Source organism: Choloepus didactylus, chromosome 9 (assembly GCF_015220235.1).
Source record: "Choloepus didactylus isolate mChoDid1 chromosome 9, mChoDid1.pri, whole genome shotgun sequence".
Taxonomy (NCBI): Eukaryota; Metazoa; Chordata; class Mammalia; order Pilosa; family Megalonychidae; genus Choloepus; species Choloepus didactylus.
The window spans coordinates 72,892,825-72,910,917 of record NC_051315.1 but is presented as its reverse complement, the minus strand read 5'-3'; positions in this window follow the sequence as shown (position 1 = coordinate 72,910,917).

The following is an 18,093-nucleotide window of genomic DNA, read 5'->3' as shown; positions in this document are numbered from 1 at the left end:
ATTGTTTTAGCATCTGGGAAACAATGACAATTCCCAATATCATGTTTTTGTAAAGTTTGCAAACTTGAGATGTTTAAAAATTCTTTTTCCTTTAAAAAGCTTCTCCCAAATTGAATAAGCTTCAGGGTTCACAAAATCTGGATCTGTCCTCGGTGGTTAGGGATAACTTTTCTGAGGAAGAGACATTTCAGTTGATTCCAATAGGATAAGAAGGAATCAGTCATGCTAGACATGGAGGACAGCAAGCCGGGTGGGCTGAAAGGCCATTTGAAAATACTGAAGCAGAAAATTGCGTAGCCAACTCCACCATGTGGATGGACTAGAATGGGGGATGAGATAAAGTTGGAGAAGTTCACAGGGGCAGATGGGTAGGGCCATGTTGGGAGTTTGGTTTATATTCTGAGTGATACGTAAGACCACTGAAGTGTTCTAAGCGGGAAAATGCCATGATCAGATGTGTGTTCTTAAAAGATTACTCAGACTCTATATGAACCATCAATGATGTAAGTATGGGAGGCAAGATTAGAGACAGGAGGCTGTTGCAGAATTCTAGGAGGTGTGGACTAGGGTGGTGGCAGTGCTGAGGGAAAGAGGGGCAGATTAGGATATATATTAGACTTTTAAACCCAGGGCTAGCTGATGGGTTGGATGTAGGGAGCTGGGAAGAGAAAAGAATCAAAGATGACTCCAGCAATGTTCTGACTTGAGCCACTGGGTTGATGGTAGCTTTATTTACTAGGATGGGGAAGACCTAGGAAGAGAGAAAAATAGGGTGCAGTGACAAGTATTCTGTTGATTGTGTTAAATTTGATATACTCATTATTTATCCAGCAGGAGATATTCACTAGACTGTCAGAAATGGGAATCTGCAACTTAGAAGAGAGCAATAGGTAAAAACTTGGGAGTCACCAGTGTATATTTGATAAATGCAACTTATCTCAACTATAGAAAAGTCCTGTTTCTGGCTTCACTACTGGTGCCTCATTCCATAATTTAAATAGTTGAGATAAGACACAGGCTCCTGCGGGACACTGTTATCGAGTTCTGACTTGGCGGGCCTGGGCCAGGGGAACTGATCAGCCCCTAGGAAAGGTAGTGGGGCACGGGTGGTTGCGCCCTCCACGGCCCCCCGGGCCTGAGAAAGTGGAGCCGAATGCAGGCCCCATTTCCTCACCCCAAAGTAAAAACCATTGGGGAGGGCTTGCCGGAGAAAACCGCCCCCTTTACCTTGCCCACCCACTCCCCGTTACCGGAGCAACTCCCGCCCCTTTTCAATCAACCTCCGCGCCCTCTCAGAACCAATCCAAGCCTTTAACCCTTACAGCTACCCCGCCCTCTAAATGCCCGATATAAGCTTGTACTCTCCCCTAATAAACTCTCTTGGTTTTCTTCATCCTAAAAGAACCGTGTCCCGCCTGTTCCTTTCTCGCCGCCCTCCATACTTGCACGCCTCCCGCCGGGGACCTGGCCAAGTCCCCCGCCTCGCCCTCGCCTCCGGGAAAGAGCCCCCGCCGCCGGTACCCTCGGAGCAATCCTGGGAGCCTAGGATTTAGCAACCGGCCGCCACCCTCCCCCAGACGAATCAACTGCGACCGCAGGCTCCAATCCAGATTAAGTGGAAATGCTAAATTGAAGAGTTACTTTCATGTAGCACTGCAAGATTCATAGAAAATGGATGTTGAGGGATGGCAGAAGTACTGGCACAAAGTTGTAATCATCACAAAAGTTGTTCTAGGAATTGTAGGAAGGCACTTGCTAATGTTATAATGGATATAGCAATATATATGCAAATATGTCAATGTTGACATCTCTTTGAAGGTGGTATAAAAGCAGGATTATGATTTAGACATGATTCTGCATCATTTAATTCCATTCAAGTGTGCAGGAATGAAGTAGGTTATGTGAAATATGTATATCATCTTAATAAATCAGGCTTTAACTTTGTTATCTGAGTTAGTTTACATTTCTTAGTGGCCTGTGAGGAACAGTTATATGACCGCCACTGAACCATTCCAATCAATGAACAGACCAGGCTTTTACAGCCTGCATGAAATGTGACCAATATCATGTTTGCTGGTGGATTAAGACTTTGACTTTAAGCTTTCAGTTAGGAGATGTTTTCCCAGACTTAAATCCACATTTTTGCAAATAAGCAAGTAAGAGAAATATTGGCTAATTCGGCTTTCTAATTCCTTCCAAATGTAACTGAAAGTTCTAAAGGGCAGCAACAATTCAGCATACTCTTGGGGTAAAGGATGCCTGACAAATACAAATTTGGTCATGGAGTCTTTAGCTTTATAATCAATTTCAAAGAGCTGTGAAATGGAGATATACAATAAGGGGGAAGTAATCTGTTATGCTGCCTTAAAAAAGATTCTTACATTTTCCTTAAGGAATCTAGATTAGTATACATAAACAGTAGTTGCAATTATTCTAAAACAAGTTGTATCAGTCTACAAGCAAATTTTTCATTAGGCTTTTAGAGAATACACAGTGTTGAAATAACTTTGACATTTGGGCAGGAGACTGTTAGGTGGCAAAGCGGGACCGTGGAGAATGTCTGTGTCAACTCATCACTCAAACCAATATGAGATTTTCCACAAGGGGATTTGTATGAATTAGTTTCCTCTTATTTCAGAATCCTTTTCGTTGGACCCCTCTCCCTATTTTTTTTTTGATGAGAGTTTGTGATCTAGGAGTTTTTCTATCTTATCTTTGTGGGACCTCTGCCATCCACACCCTCACACACACACTTCCTGAAATATTTATTTTTTAAGCCTAATTGTCCTTGTTTAGAAGTCTAATCCAGAGAGAGAGAGAGAGAGAGAGAGAGAGAGAGAGAGAGAGAGAGAGAGAGAGAGAGAGACAGAGAGGAATGAGGTATGTAGCAGAAAATGATAAAAGGAGATATAAGCCCAACAGGCAAGCCAACGTGACTATAGGGGTGAAAATAATACTTTGTGCGAAGCTTGTCATCTGTGTTAAACCCTAGGGAAGTAAATAATAATGGTAAGATAAAAAGATTTTAGGTAGGCCAAGAGGCAAAGATGATGGTAGGATTATAATGGAATGACTCAAGAGACCTCACCAATAGTGCTGGAAAGAAAAGTAATGCAGTTCTCAAATTCTCCCTGGTGTAGAATTTTTAGTATGCAACTAAACAAGGCAGGTAGAACAGCAACCCCAAGCTGTGTTCTTGTGAGGGTACATCCTTTATTGTCTCTGCCTCCAACTCACACTTTCTTCAAGGGTCAGCCAATTGTGATGTTCAAAGACAAACCAAAATGATTAAGAAGTAATTGTTACCACCTGGGAATCATCACAGCCAAGTTGAACTTTGAGGAACTCCCATCCCCACCTCTGGCAGGGACACACCAGGAGGCTGTGGCCCGTCTCCATGTGGATCTCTGGGAGAAGCAGCAGGCACCACCGAGGTCCAGCATGCACTCAGGGAACTGGTGCCACGAGGCTCCAGAGAGCAGCTGCATTAGCAGAAACTGAAGCGTTTGCCTGGTAACTGCCCCCTAGAACCTCCCTTCCAGAGCCAGGTTCCCCCTGAAACGGTTGCTCCCATTCTGCCTCAAGTCCCCTCAGATTACCTACATGCAACCTTTTTGCACTTCTTGGGCTATCTACCAGTTACAGTTGAAGTACCAGAAGCACTAAGCAATTCAGTATGCTTGTGGCTTCCCAAAATCTCATTGTTGATGGAATTATCCATAAAATATTGTTACATAATACTTATTTTGTTTGCCTTTCTTCGGTTAAAAAGTTATTTTTTTCTTATTGAAAAAAAACTTTTAATGAATATGAAGCCTTTGTCTCATTGCTGCCAAGTGTGGCTTCTGCTAAAGGGTGAAGAGTGAGAAAATGCATAACTTTTTCATAGCCACTAATGGAAAAAAAATGACTTCAGTTTGTGACTCTCTGCAAGATTAATTTAAATTTAGGAAAACTAGCTAGATTTTCCCCTCTCCATTGTGCTCTTTAGTAAGTATACAAGGTAAGTGCATTGACAGCTAATTTTGCCCCCCCCCCCGTTTCATTCACTAATAAAATTAGTTGTATCTGCAGTCTGGTTGACCCTGTCTTTTAAAGCACACAGCTGCTTTGGCATGCTAATTGAATTGTCAACAATAAACACAGGAAAGGAGGTACTTTAAGCTACCATTGCGGGAGACAAAACCTTTACTTAAAGGCTGCCTGCTGTTTCTCCCAACTATGCATGAAAAGCAATTAAGAAAAGTCTTGTATAACTATAGTCTGCTGAATCAAGGATAAGCTGTATGTTGGATCTAACAAAAGACACACAAAACATTTGCAAATCTTCTCAGGACGAATCTGAGTGCAATGGTGCTTGTAAAAATGTGTGGCCCAATTAATGGAAAAACACTTAAAGAGAAGTTAAATTGCCCTCTTGCCTTTTGCCCTATAAACTGATGTCTAGCCTTAAGCATGAGAACCCTAGCTGAATGCTTATTTTACTCAGATGGGACACAATGAGCCAGGTATGAGCCAGGCTAATAACTTTACCAGTCCTGGGCCAAGTATTGACGCTAAGAATTCATACTGAATGAATACATACATCTTTGTTATTTCTAATTGTGGCGGTGAAAAGGTTACTGAATTCCCACACGTGATGGTACAAAAGACACTGTACCCACACAACAGCTCCATTTGACACTAGTAGAAGGATGGGACTGCAGACATTTAGGCTGAGTTAAAAAAAATAAAGGCTGCGTTTGCTGGCAATTAGATCTGCCATGGTAACATAAACTTAAGATGCTAGTTTTTAAAATTGTGTGAAGTTGTGCCCTTATTACTAATAGCTTACAGTTTCAATGTATATTTTACCACTTAAAAATTATTTATAAACTGTGTTAAGCTACGAATGACGCCTCAGTTTTTAGGTGCTATTGATATAACCCCTACGAGACTTTTTATACCTCTAAAGCTGCAATCTGGTTGTGTGCTGTGTATAATGGCAATATCCATGTAAACCCAGGAAATTCCATGAAAAACGGTCTGGAGAAATGGAGGCATATTTAAAGTTGCCAGACAACATTCTTTTAAATGTAAGATTCTGAGAAACATGTGAGTAAGAGCTTGATGGATACTAAAAAATGGAGTACTTTAACTTTTAAAATTGTTCTTCATGAAAATAGATATTTTAAAGTTTTAAAATTAAAAATAAATAATTTACAATCACTCTTATGTTGTCATGCACAATTAAAATATATACAAACTTTAAAGTACTGATTAATCAAAGTTTTAAAATTATAGAAGCTAGAGTTTGTGGGTAAGTATACATGTGTGTGTATACATTCATACGTATTTAAAGATATTTATTAGATGTTAAAGATTCTCATCTAGCTGATTCCAACTGATCCTTAATTATGTTTTAAGGATAGGATGACATATTTTAGTTATTTCATTTTTTTAAGGATTATTTTTGTTATTTCAAGTGTGGACCGTAAGTGCCTCTCCGGTAGACAGCAGCATTCTTTGTTCCGTTAAGTAAAAAGCAGCTGTAATAAGATTGGGCTATTTGTTTCTGTCTCTATTTTTAATAAATCAAGGATTTGCTCTATAAAATGCTTCCTCCAGTCATATTTTTCCTTTTTCTTACAGTACCCAATAAAAACTAATCACTTTTCAAAAATTTAAATTCATACAACATGTTGATTCAAGTTTTGTGGATTATGTGGGTAGAATGGATTTTACATTTCTTTTTAATAACCAAACTATTGCAACTCCATATTAACATTCCTACAGGATAAGCACTCACAGAATCCTTGTTTTTCATCAATTGATTCAGATAAAATAACAAGGCCACCTCATTTCACAACTTGTAAGAAGTTGTAAAGCTAAGTAGCAGAGAAAGTATTTTATTTCTCATTTGCCGTTCTTGTTTTTATTTTATTTTTGCTTATAAAAATCCCACAGCAAAAATCACTGGCTTTCAAAACACATTCTCTGAAGATACTATCCTGGTTATCGATTTGAAGCAGCTGCTAAACTTGAGGAGATCAAGAGAGTTTCAAAACATTGCTGAGTAGAAAGGCCTATGATATATTCTAAACGTTCAAGGAGTTGTTTTTCATTCTTGAAATCAAGCTTGTTGGGCCCCTGGCTTCTACTTGGCCTCAGTGAAGGATATGTAACTCCTGTAAGTAATTTTGAAAATATTCAGACACTGAAAGGCTGACAAAAGAGAGAAAATCAACCAGTACAAGACACTGCCTTTAATGCTTGTAGCCAACTAAAGCCCTGCCTAAGGTTAGGCTGAAGTTCCTCCACGTAGCATAAAATATTGCCAGCTGTGGTCCATTATTTGACTTCTCTGTGAAACCTGAGAAACGTGTAATCAATGTTAATATGGTAAAAATTGATCAAGTGTGACATGCTATATAACTTACTGATTGCAGTAGCCTTTTAGATAACAACCCTGAAAACAGTGCCTGCTGATTGGTTTCTAGGTATCTAGGGCTAAAGTAAGAGTTAGGTTAACTTTTGTACCTCAAAGTCAGCTTTATGTTGCATGACAGAGAATCGGTTAATAATAGATCTGTGATTTATCCACTTGATAGAATGCTATCAACTATTGAAATTTTTTCTGTGAAGAGTGTTTAATAATATTAGAAATGCTTATGATATAATATAAATGGTAAAGCAGGACTCAGTGTTGTATATGTATAATGATTACAGCTGCATCAAAATTTAAGGTTCCAAAAAAAAAAAAAATGTACAAAAACATCTTTTCTTCTGGTTCCCATTTCTATTAAGCTGAATGTCTTGACTCAAAAAGTACATTTGGGAGTCTGCACAGAATTTGGGCAAGATGCGGAGGAAAAAATAACATATTAAAGGCATCAAAAATGATGAGTTTCACTGCAAAAATGCAGTGAAAAATACAAGGATCTGAGTACTCAGGCATTCACTTTTACAATTTATGAGAAGAAATTAGTTCCTGTATTACAAGTGCTTCAGTAATAAACATTCTGGGGAATCTTAATACCAGTGGTTCTCTTTGGAGGGGGTAATTCAGAAGGGGCTGTTTAATTGTCTCATGGTCAGAAGGGCCAGTGCAGTGTTCATTCACAGCTGGATGTGAATCCAGTATCAAATCTGTCAAAGCATCAGTTTTCTCATCTATAAAGGGGGAGAATTAACAGGACTTACCTAACAGGACTGCCAGACAATCAAGTGGGATGATCCACGAAAACAATCCTCACACACTGCCTGACCACTGGTACAAGTCCAATAAATGTTACCTATTTTTATGAGCTTAAAAATATGTCCATTCAGTGTTTTTCAAGTTTATCAACTATAATCTACAAGTTTTATTTTTAAAATAGAATATTTAATCAACCTATTTTAAAAATCTTTTATGGGCACAAAATATTTTTAATTCTCCATGACAAAGATTCCAGGGTATTATCTTTTGCTTTCTCTCAGAGTCTGGCATCTCTGCACATTCTTAAATGACTAGCTTACACACCTCTCAAGATTAACTCAAGCAATCCTGCCTCTGTATTCTGCTTGTTGAATTTAAATTCTGTCAAAATTTATAAAATTATTTTGTTGTATTGAACATTCATATAATTTTGAAGTACAAAATGTCCAACTCTAATTTCAGCTCAATAAATCCAACTTATCCTCCTCAGACTTATCAGAAAATAACTAAGGTCTAAGAGTAAAGTTCATGTTTCACCTTTTGGGGGTGAGGTTTATTATCATCTACTCTCAGTAGAGTCTTTTAAAAAGCCCCTTATACACATACATACTTTATGTATTTTCATTGTGATAAAATATACATAACTTAAAATTTAATATTGTCACCATTTTTAAGTATCCAATTCAGTGGCATTAATTACATTCACAAAGTTGTATAACCCTCAACTCTATTTCCAGAACTTTTGATCATTCCAAACAGAAATCCTGTATCTGTTGAACAATAAAATCTCATTCTCCATTTTCCACACCTCTGGAAACCTTTAATCTACTTTTTGTCTGTATGAATTTGCCTATTCTAGATACCTCATATAAGTGGAATCATACAATATTTGTCTCTTTTTAGGTGACATTTCACTTAGCATAAGGTCTTCAAGATTCATGCATATTGTAGCACATATCAGAACATATTCCTTCTTATGTTTGCATAATATTGCATTGTATGTATAAACCATATTTTGTTTATCCATTCATCTGTGATAGACACTTGTGTTGTTTCCACCTTTTGCTATTGTGAATAATGCTGCTACAAACACTGGCATACAAATAGGTGTTTGAGTCCCTGTTTTCAATTCTTTTGGGTATATGTCTAAGAGTTGAATTGCTGGGTCATATGGTATTTCTATATTTACCTTTTTGAGGAACCACCAAACTGTTTTCCATAGAGGTTGTACCATTTTTACATTCCTGCAAGTAATTCAGGAGGGTTCCAGTTTCTCCACATCCTCACTAAGCCTTGTTATTTTTTTGTATGGTACCTCATTGTGGTTTAGATTTGTATTTCTCTAATGGTTCATGATATTGAACATCTTTTCATCTTTTTATTTATATATCTGCTTTGAAGAAATGTCTATTCAAGTCCTTTGCCCATTTTCTAAGTTGGGTTGTTTGTTTTTGCCGTTGAGTTGTAGTTCTTTATATAGTCTAGATATTAATTGCTAATCAGCTATATGATTTGCAAATATTTTCTCCCACTCTGTGGATTGACTCTTCACTCTCTTAATGCACGATGCTTTTAATCTTGGTGAAGTTCAATTTGCCTGTTTTTTTTCTTTTGTTGCCTGTGCTTTTGGTGCCATACTTAAGAAACCATTATCAAATCCAAGATGATGAAAATTTTCCTCTGTTTTCTTCTAAGAGTTTTATAGTTTTAGTTCTCAAATTTAGGTCTTTGATCCAATCTGAGTTACTTTTTGCACATGGTCTTCATTCTTTTGCATGTAGATATCCAGTTTTCCCACAACCATTTGTTATAAAGACTGTCCTTTCCCCCATTGAAGCTATGTCACCTTTGTCGAAAACCAATTGGCCATGTATATGAGGGTTTATTTTGGTTTCTCTCAGTTAAGGTGCTGTGGTAGGTTAAAGTATGTACCCAAAAACACATGTTCTTGGTCTTAGTCTGTGTTCCTGTGTGTGTGACCCCATTGTAAATAGGATCTCTTGAAGATGTTAATTTTAGTTAAGGTGTGGCTAACTGAATCAGGATGGGTTTTAATTCTATGTAATAAAGAGATCTCCTAAGGGAGAAAGCCATGGGAAGGCGCTGGAAACTGGAAGTCAGTGGAATTCGGAAGAGAAAGGAGATGACGTTGCCATGTGGCAGAGAGCCAAGGAACCCAAGGATTGCCAGCCATCTGGGCAGCCAGAAGCTACCAACCATGGGAGGAAGAAAGCCTTCCAGCCGTTGAAAACATGAACCCAAAATTCCTGTTGTTAAGCGAACCCATTGTGTGATATTTATCATAGCAGCTGGGAACTAAAACAGGTGTGAATTTATTTGCAAACTGAGATTTCTAAGATCCTATTTAGGTGTGGCTAAACTGAATCAGTGTTAGCCTTAATTTGTATTACTGAAGTCCTCTACAGGGCAGGAGTAAGTGGAAACCTGAAAAGCAGACACAGGAAGAAACCAAGGACATTGTCAAGTGATGGAGGACAGCTATTACCAGAATACTACTGTCCCTGGGAGAAAGCACACCTCGCTGGCACCTTGATTTGGGACTTCCAGCCTCTAAAACCATGAGCTTGTATGTTCTTATCATTTAAGCCAACACTTGTGTGGTATTTCTCATAGCAGTCTGGCAAACTAAGACAGTATCCGTTCCCAGCACTGTTTAGGATATCAAGAGCAGAACAGATGTTCTTTCACTTGCAGCATAACAACAGTGCCTCTCTTATGTCTTTCCTTTATGCTTATTTAGCACATTGCAAGCACAGACAAGATATTAAAACTATTTTATTGTTGTTGGACATAGATACAAGTTGGCACTCAAGTTCTTCATAAATACCACATGCAATTTGGAGATTTTCCTTGAACTGCTGTTTGGCAGTTGTTCGTTGTGTAGCCATATAACACTTCGGATTGTTGCTTGATTTTTTTGTCAGGAGAACAACAAGGGTAATTCATGCAAACTAGATGAAAATACTGAAACTTGAATACATTGGTCAACCCATAATTTTCTTAAAACAGGAAGAGTATACTACTTAAAACCACATGCCATATGATTAAATTGAAAGAAAAATCCTTAAATCAGCTGAGCAGTAAGTGAGGCAGATTAAGCCACAAAAGGTAGGGATTTGTGTGATTGTATATATTATTTTATCGAAACATAAACTTCACTAGTGAACCCCCAAAGCAGTGTCTCATTTCCATTTGAAAAATTGGAAATGACATTTTTTCCATTGTCTATTTTGGTTCTTATGAAAAGAAAGTGGAAAAATGGCCTGATGAGGAGGCATAATACTTAAATCCACACTCGGTCTGTGACTTTTCTCCCCACAGGGTTCAGTCTACAAAGTCGCTAACACTTGCTGCTATTAATAAAAGCTGAATAAAATGATGCCTTTGTCTAAAGACATTAGCAGAACTGTAGCTGCGTTCTAAAGGAGAGGGGGTGGAGAGGAGTGTGTGAGAGGCCAGTTGCCCAGGGCACCAATCTAAAGCATTGCTAAGTTTATTAAGGGGGAAGGCACCAAGCCAGCCATCAATGAACCACAAGTACGCTGTAGCTGTTGTAGGTGTCCCTGATGCTTGAAGCAGTTAGGCTTACTTAGAGCAATTCTACCACATGTGCCTCTCAGAAATTCTAAAGAGCACATATATTTTAATGAAGCAAGTTTTAAATAATTGGACACTCTTGCTGTATACTCATGCTAATGAGTAATTTAGGATTAAGGTTATAAATATACCTAGACATTTCGAACTTAAAGAAACCAGCAACCGCCCCCCCCGCCCACCCCCCCAAAAAAAACCTCTACTATAGAATTTTTTTTTTTTTTTTTTTCACTATTCCATTCTTATTTGAGGATAGGGGAATGTTTCAGAATCCTGGCTGGACAATAAAAATCACCTAGAAACTCCAGGTGAAACTGAATCTCTTTAAGTCTTAAAAGCTTCCAGGTGAGTGTGATATAGAACGAGGTTTGAATGAGAACCATGTGGCAATGGTTACTAAAATAGTTTTCTCAAACTTTAGTGTGCATTGTAGAGGGCTTGTGAAAACACAAATTGCTGGGGCCCCACATCCATGGTTTCTGGATGGGGCTGGGGAATTTCCATTTCTAACAAGTTCCAGAGCTTGTTGATATGGCTCAGGGGACCACGTTTTGAGAACCATGGTTATAATGTGAATCTGGAGTCAGTCTCATCCTAAGGCGTCATAACTCCTAGAAAAATCTTGACAAGTGTTGTTTATGGTGGAAATTTGGAGGAGCATAGAGCCAGGGCCCAAGGTGGGCAGGAAATGGAGGAAGAGGACTTTTAAAAAAGAGTTAAGCTGAAAACAGAAGGATTGAAGAGGGAAAGATGATGAATTTTAAATGCACACGCTGGGCCAGAGAAATTTTACCACAGAAATTTGAGGACAGCAGACTAGGAGGAGCGTTAGTGGATGCAAGAGGATTTTAAAGATTTTAAAGAAATACTGTTGGGGTCTCTGTGTCTCCCTCAATGTGCCAAAAATATAAAAAGGATGATTTACAGTTGTGTCAGCTATCATCTGTGCTGCACCTCTCTGGGAAGAACCACCTCTGTGTCACGCTTTTATAAGTATTCCATTACCCAGCTTTTCTTTCTTTCTTCCTTTCTTTCTCCCCTCCCTCCCTCCCTCCTTCCTTCCTTCCTTCCTTCCTTCCTTCCTTCCTTCCTTCTCCATCCTAGGAGAACTACAACAACCTGACTTTGAGAACTCCCCAATGAAATAAGACTTAGAAGGGATGGGGTTTCACACAATCAAGGGAGTGAACTCCTGGTGCTTGAGGAAGGTGGGACTTGCTTGGGTCTAGTAGGGGTTGCCTTCAGAACCCAGGGAAGGGGCTGGAGAGAAAGGTGGAAGAATAGCTTCCCTCCTTCTCCCCCCAAAAATCCTGGGTGTGAAAAACCCCTGCACTTCAATTTGAGTGTGTGCTTGTGTGGGGTAGTGGTGGTGAAAAGGTGCCAAGCAGGGCCCTGCATGGGCAGGAGGCCTCAATCTTCCCTTGGGTGGAGTTGTGAGTGTCCAGGCGGAGAGCCTTTGAGTGGATGCAGAAGGATATGTTAGGGAGGAGGGGGCAAGCAAGCTGGTGGAACAGCCCCCAGTGTCCACTCCAGAACTCTCCATTGTTCATGGAACTATGTAAGAGGAAAACACACATAAAAGAAAAAAACAGTCACAAAACCCTAGATAAGCCATTTGTTTCAAGGCTCTCTTGACACACTTTTTACTAGCTCTGCAAAATAACTAAATTGATGAAGGAAAGATTCATCTTTGTTCACAGTGCCCGTCTGCACTGTGGGAGACATAAACTGAGCAATAAAAAGACCCAACACAAAAGGGGAACACGGGTTCAGGTTATCAATGGATAGGATAACTGTGTTCTGAATTAGTGAAAGGGGGTCCGATTGAGATAGAAGTGGAATTCAAATTTTATTTTAGAAGAATCAAATGGAACTCACCATTTCTTGGTTGCATAATTAATTTTTTAGTCATGTGTAGTATTTCATGATCTCTAAGTTCAGCTCTGACAAATATTCTATGAAACAGAAATAAAGAATCTGATATTAGGTTAGCAGAACCTAGTTTTGGAAGCATAAAATAAGTTTGTATTTCTTACCTGCCTTCAACTAAGATTCAAAGTAGGCAAAACTCAGATTTGTTTCCTTGGATTTGGGGGTGAGGCCAAAATAAGGTTTTTAAAAAACACAAATAAATCAGTAGAGCCTTGTCCTCAACATAGAACATGTAGGACAAATGTTATGAGAGTTCAATTTTGGTAAACAAGAAATCTGGCTACATTAGCCAACACTGAAATAGAACTTAATAACTATTCATTTTTTTTTCCTTTGGGGATGGGGGTAGCTTACATTCCTCAAAGGACATGTACTAAAATGGATGAGATTTAGTCTGGAATCTTTTTTTGAAACAAATAACAAACCTTATCTCTCTGTTTCTTCTGTTGCCCTCTGTTGGCTCTGATTCTGGCAAAGCAGAACTCTTTTTTTTTTTTTTTTAATGGGATTACGCCGTTTATCGTATGTGAGAATTCAGCATTTTTATTCCTTATTCTTTGTTTTATTTCCACCTTACCTTCAGATATAACATGCTTTATTGCTAAAGTAGAAAGTTTTTCCAAAAAATAGAAATTCTGATGGAAGTAATAAAAACTATAACTGGGTTATTAAGGATTTAAGGAAGAATATAAAATTGGATATAAATGTTAGCTATTTCACATAATTACATTATTAAGCTGGTTAATAAGGAAATGAAAATAGTATTATAAAATAATTTTTAAAACATTTCATAGATTATTTCCTATATAGAGATTGACAGAATATCAGTCTTTCTGAAACAACGTTCATTGAATATCAAAATAAAATTCAGCCTCCCAACAGTTCCTGATTCCATTTCCTACCCACACACAGATTTCTCTTTGTCTTTCTCTTTCCTGGGTCTTAAAACTCTCCTGTATCTTAAAACTCCCCCTATTGGATTGCCCCCACAAGTAAATAAACTGAAGTAGTTCCCACCCTGGAAACAATTAGATCTTATCTATCTACTGCTGTATCTTTTCCTTGTCCTTTTCGTTTTATTTTTGTTTGTTTGTTTGTTTGTTTTGTTTTTCCCCCTTTTTTCCTTTCTTCATTTTCTCTCCTTTTCTCTCCTTATTTCCACTTCCCTCTCCTTCCTTCTCCTCCCCTACTTCTCCTTACATGCATTTATTGGATAAGTCATTTTTTTGAGAATGGGAGAGCCTACTATGTGTCTGGCACTGGACTGAATTTCAGGAAAACATGAACAGAATGGGTACTGCCCTTAGAGAGTTTACAATTTGGCAAAGAAGATGGACATTCAAGAAATAAGCAGTTGACAGTCATTGACTCTACTCTTTACCTCTAATCCATTGCAGTCTGGCTTGAAGCTCTAGCCCAGGCCATCCATGACCTCTCAATGAACAGTTTAGTTTTTCTCCCTCTTTTTAGTTTTTTTACACTTTGAACTTCTTATTGAAGAGTATCACTTCATTCTTCTGGAAACTTCTTCTCCCCTGGCTTTCTGTCTCCATTCTCCACTGGTTTTTTTACTCCTTATCTCACAGGTTTTAAAATTTCCTCTTTGTCCACCCATCAGTGAAATGGGTAGAATTTTTGGTGTTCTTTTCTCAGCTCTTTTATAGTTTTTTTTCTCCCTGATTTTTTGAGGCAGTCCTACCTACTCTCATGAATTCAGCTGCTACCTGTGCACTGGGAGCTACATAACCCGAGGACCAGTTCCACTGATTCAACAGCCTATTGGTCATTCTATCTCAAACTGAATAGATCCTGAATTGAACTAATTTTTTTTTTTTTTCAAAACTGGTTCTTCCTCATGTATTACCTTTCTTATCTGAGAGACTCACCATATACAAATCACCTAACCTAGGCTGTTATACAGAAGAGCAGCAAGATTTTCAAGAACTGGCTTATATTGGTATGATGTGAATTGAGATTTAAATGACAAGAAGCCAATCACATGAACATGTAGGGGACAGAGTGTTCCAGGTAGAGGGAACGGAAAGTACAAAGGTGGAGTTCACAGAACAGAAAGAAGACTAATGTGACTAGAAGACAGTGGAGAGAGGAAAAACAATGCTGGAGGAACCTGAGAAATTGGCAGGGGCTATATCACTAAGAGTGTTGTAGGTCATGGAAGAGGTTTACTTTAATTTTAAGAAAAATGGAATGCCATTGAGAGAATCTACAGCAGGAGAGTGATATTGATTTACACCTTAAATTATCACTCCCTCTGCTCTGTTTAAAATAAATTGTAGAAGAACAAGAGTGCAAACATAGTGACCAGCTAGGAGGCTGTTCAGTAGTCAGGGCAAAAGATGGCTGAAATAGCACAGTACCAATGGAGTTGGAGGGAGGAGGAAAAGACAGGTATAAGTAAGTCTGGATGAAGAATTGGATATAAAGTTGAGGCAAACAATGTAATCAAAGGTCACTCTTATGTTTTCGGCATGGAAACCAGTATAGGTGGTGCAGTCATTTAACAGCGATGGAGAAGCCTGGGGGAGGAGCAAGGATTTGGGGGATGGAGGGTGGGTGGGCAGATGACAAATTGTCTTTTGATCATGTTAAGTTTGCAACACCTAATAGATCTCCAAGAGAAGATGTCAAATAGGTGGTTGGATAAATGAATCTGAAACTCACAGGTGAGTCAGTGTCAGAGAACAAAATCTCATTGACAACCTTGGGAATGGATACGATTGTCCAACAGAATGTGGACAGAGATGAGCAAGGATAAAAGGGCTGAAGATGGAGTCCTGGATTACTGCGATGTTTAGTGGTCAAGCAGGAGAGAAGCAAGCAGACTAGTCAGGTGTGGACAGTGCAGGGGAAAACCAAGAGAATGTAGGATCATCAAAATCAGAAGAGAGTCAGAATAGAGACTGAACTGAGTAGTCAACTGAATAAAGGAAAAAGGAGTGACGAGTAGCACTGAGTTAATCAGACCATCTTTCCTTGCTTCAACTCAACTCTTATTTCATAAAGGCCTGTCTAAAACGTATTCATTTACTTTCTTGCTTTACTAAGTACTTTTCATTGCAAATATTTTAATCTCACGTGATTTGGATTTTTTTCATTATCCTTATGTTTATCTATCTGGTAATATGTGAACATTGGAGAACACTGTGCAAGATTAACCAATTAACTTGAATTTGTGTACATCCCAGGAAAAACCCTCTCAGATACTGTTTCTTAAGTACACACGCAGGCATGCACGCCTTGGTATTGCTTGGTTTATTATTTAGTTACTTTAAATAAAGGTTAAGAGCAAGAATGTTCCAGTTCTCAAAGCTTCTAGGAGCTTTGAATATGTTTTGGACTTAAAGTTTTATTGTATCTTAAACCAGTTGGGATAATTCTTCTGAAATATATGCTGTAGCCAAGGATTAAAGGAAGAATCAGCTATTCAAATTGGGAAAACATTGTGAAATTTCTCCCATTACTAACCTCATAATCATTGTTTAAGCTTGGAATTATTCACATGTTGTGAACATGAATTTCCAAATTACTTAGATTTTAAACTTCTAGTACTTCTGAGTCTAGGGTAGTGGGCAGAGGGAGAGCAATGCTAGATGAGGTTTCATACTAAAATATTTACAGTCCCATGGTGTCATTTTCCTTTGACCAAATGGGAAAAATAGCCCAAACACAGCTAATTAAAATGTATATTTTTCATTACAAAAGTCATTGTGAATTAAAATTGAGGGTTTAGAGTGAGGACTGTTCTTTTCACAGTTTAGAAAAGAATATGTTTTGGGTATACAATCCTTAAAAAAGGATGACCGTTGCATGATACTGTTGAAGTGTTTCTGAGGATGATAGCCTGGAGCAGAATTATTTTAAAAGTTTTTCTTGGGGCTTCAAGTGAAAGAATCTTGGTGGATGTTTCGCTTAATACGTTTTCCATTATCTATAGATCTAGTCGTTCATGCACTGATAACCTAAAAATTGGCTGTAGGGTGCTTTGAGAGAAGTGCCATCAAAATAGATAATTGGAAACTTCTTTCCAAGTATTTTAAAGTGCTTTATTGACATTTTGGAGATGTATTTCTTGGATAAATCATATTGCTGGAACTCTCTGATTTTGCTACCTTTGAAAATTAGAATTGATTATTATAAGTCAGAATCTCAGCCACACTACAAATGAACATTTGCTAAGCAGACATTAAAGAGTTAAAAAGTTCCACTAAATGTGTTTTTTATTAGCAATACAAAAGACAGCAATATAAAAGTGAACAACACAGTGGCTAGTTACCTAACAACTACTCAAGGATGTGAGGAATTAAAGAATGCTTTCCCTGTAGTAGTGAGAACAACAACATCAACAACAATAATAATAGTGAATATAGCTTCATGTTGTTAGGGAATTGCCCTCCAGAAAGCATATTAGCAAATTACAAAAAAAAAATCCTTAATATGAAATATTTGAAATTACTATTATATTTGGGATGGAATATTACAGGCATACCTTGAAGATATTGCAAGTTCAGTTCCAGATCACCTCAGTAAAGCAAATTTCACAATAAAGCGAGTCACACAAATTTTTTGTTTTCTCAGTGCAAATAAAAGCTATGTTTAAACTATACTGTAATCTATTAAGTGTGCAATAGCATTATGCCAAAAAAAAGTACATGTCTTAATTTAAAAAATACTTTATTGCTAAAAAATGCTAACCATCATCTGAGCCTTCAATGAGTCATAATCTTTCTCTGGTGGAGGATCTTGCCTCTAGGTAGATGGGTGTTGACCGATCAGGGTGGTGGTTGCTGAAGGTGGGGGTGGCTGTGGCAATTTTTTAAAATAAGACAACAATGAAGTTTGCTGCATCGATTGACTTTTCTTTTCATGAAAGATTTCTTGGTAGCCTGCAATGTTGTTTGAAAGCATATTACCCATGATAGAACTTCTTTCAAAAAAAAAAGATTTGGAGCCAATCTTTTCAAAACCTGTCACTGCTTTATCAGCTGTTTATGTAATATCTTAAATCCTTTGTTGTCTTTTCAACAGTGTTCACAGTGTCTTCACCAGGAATAAATTCCATCTCAAGAAAACACTTTCTTTGCTCACCAGTAAGAAATAACTCATCATCCATTCCAGTTTTATCACAAGATTGCAGCAATTCAGTCATGTCTTCAGGCTCCACCTCTAACTCTAGTTCTCTAGCTATTTCCATGCCCCATACAGTTATTTCCTCCACTGCAGTCTTTTTTTTTTTAGTGCAATTTTATTGAGATACATTCATATAACATACAATCATCCAAAGAGTACAGTTGTTCACAGTTTCATGATATAGTTGTGCATTCATCACCGCAATCAAGTTTTGAACATTG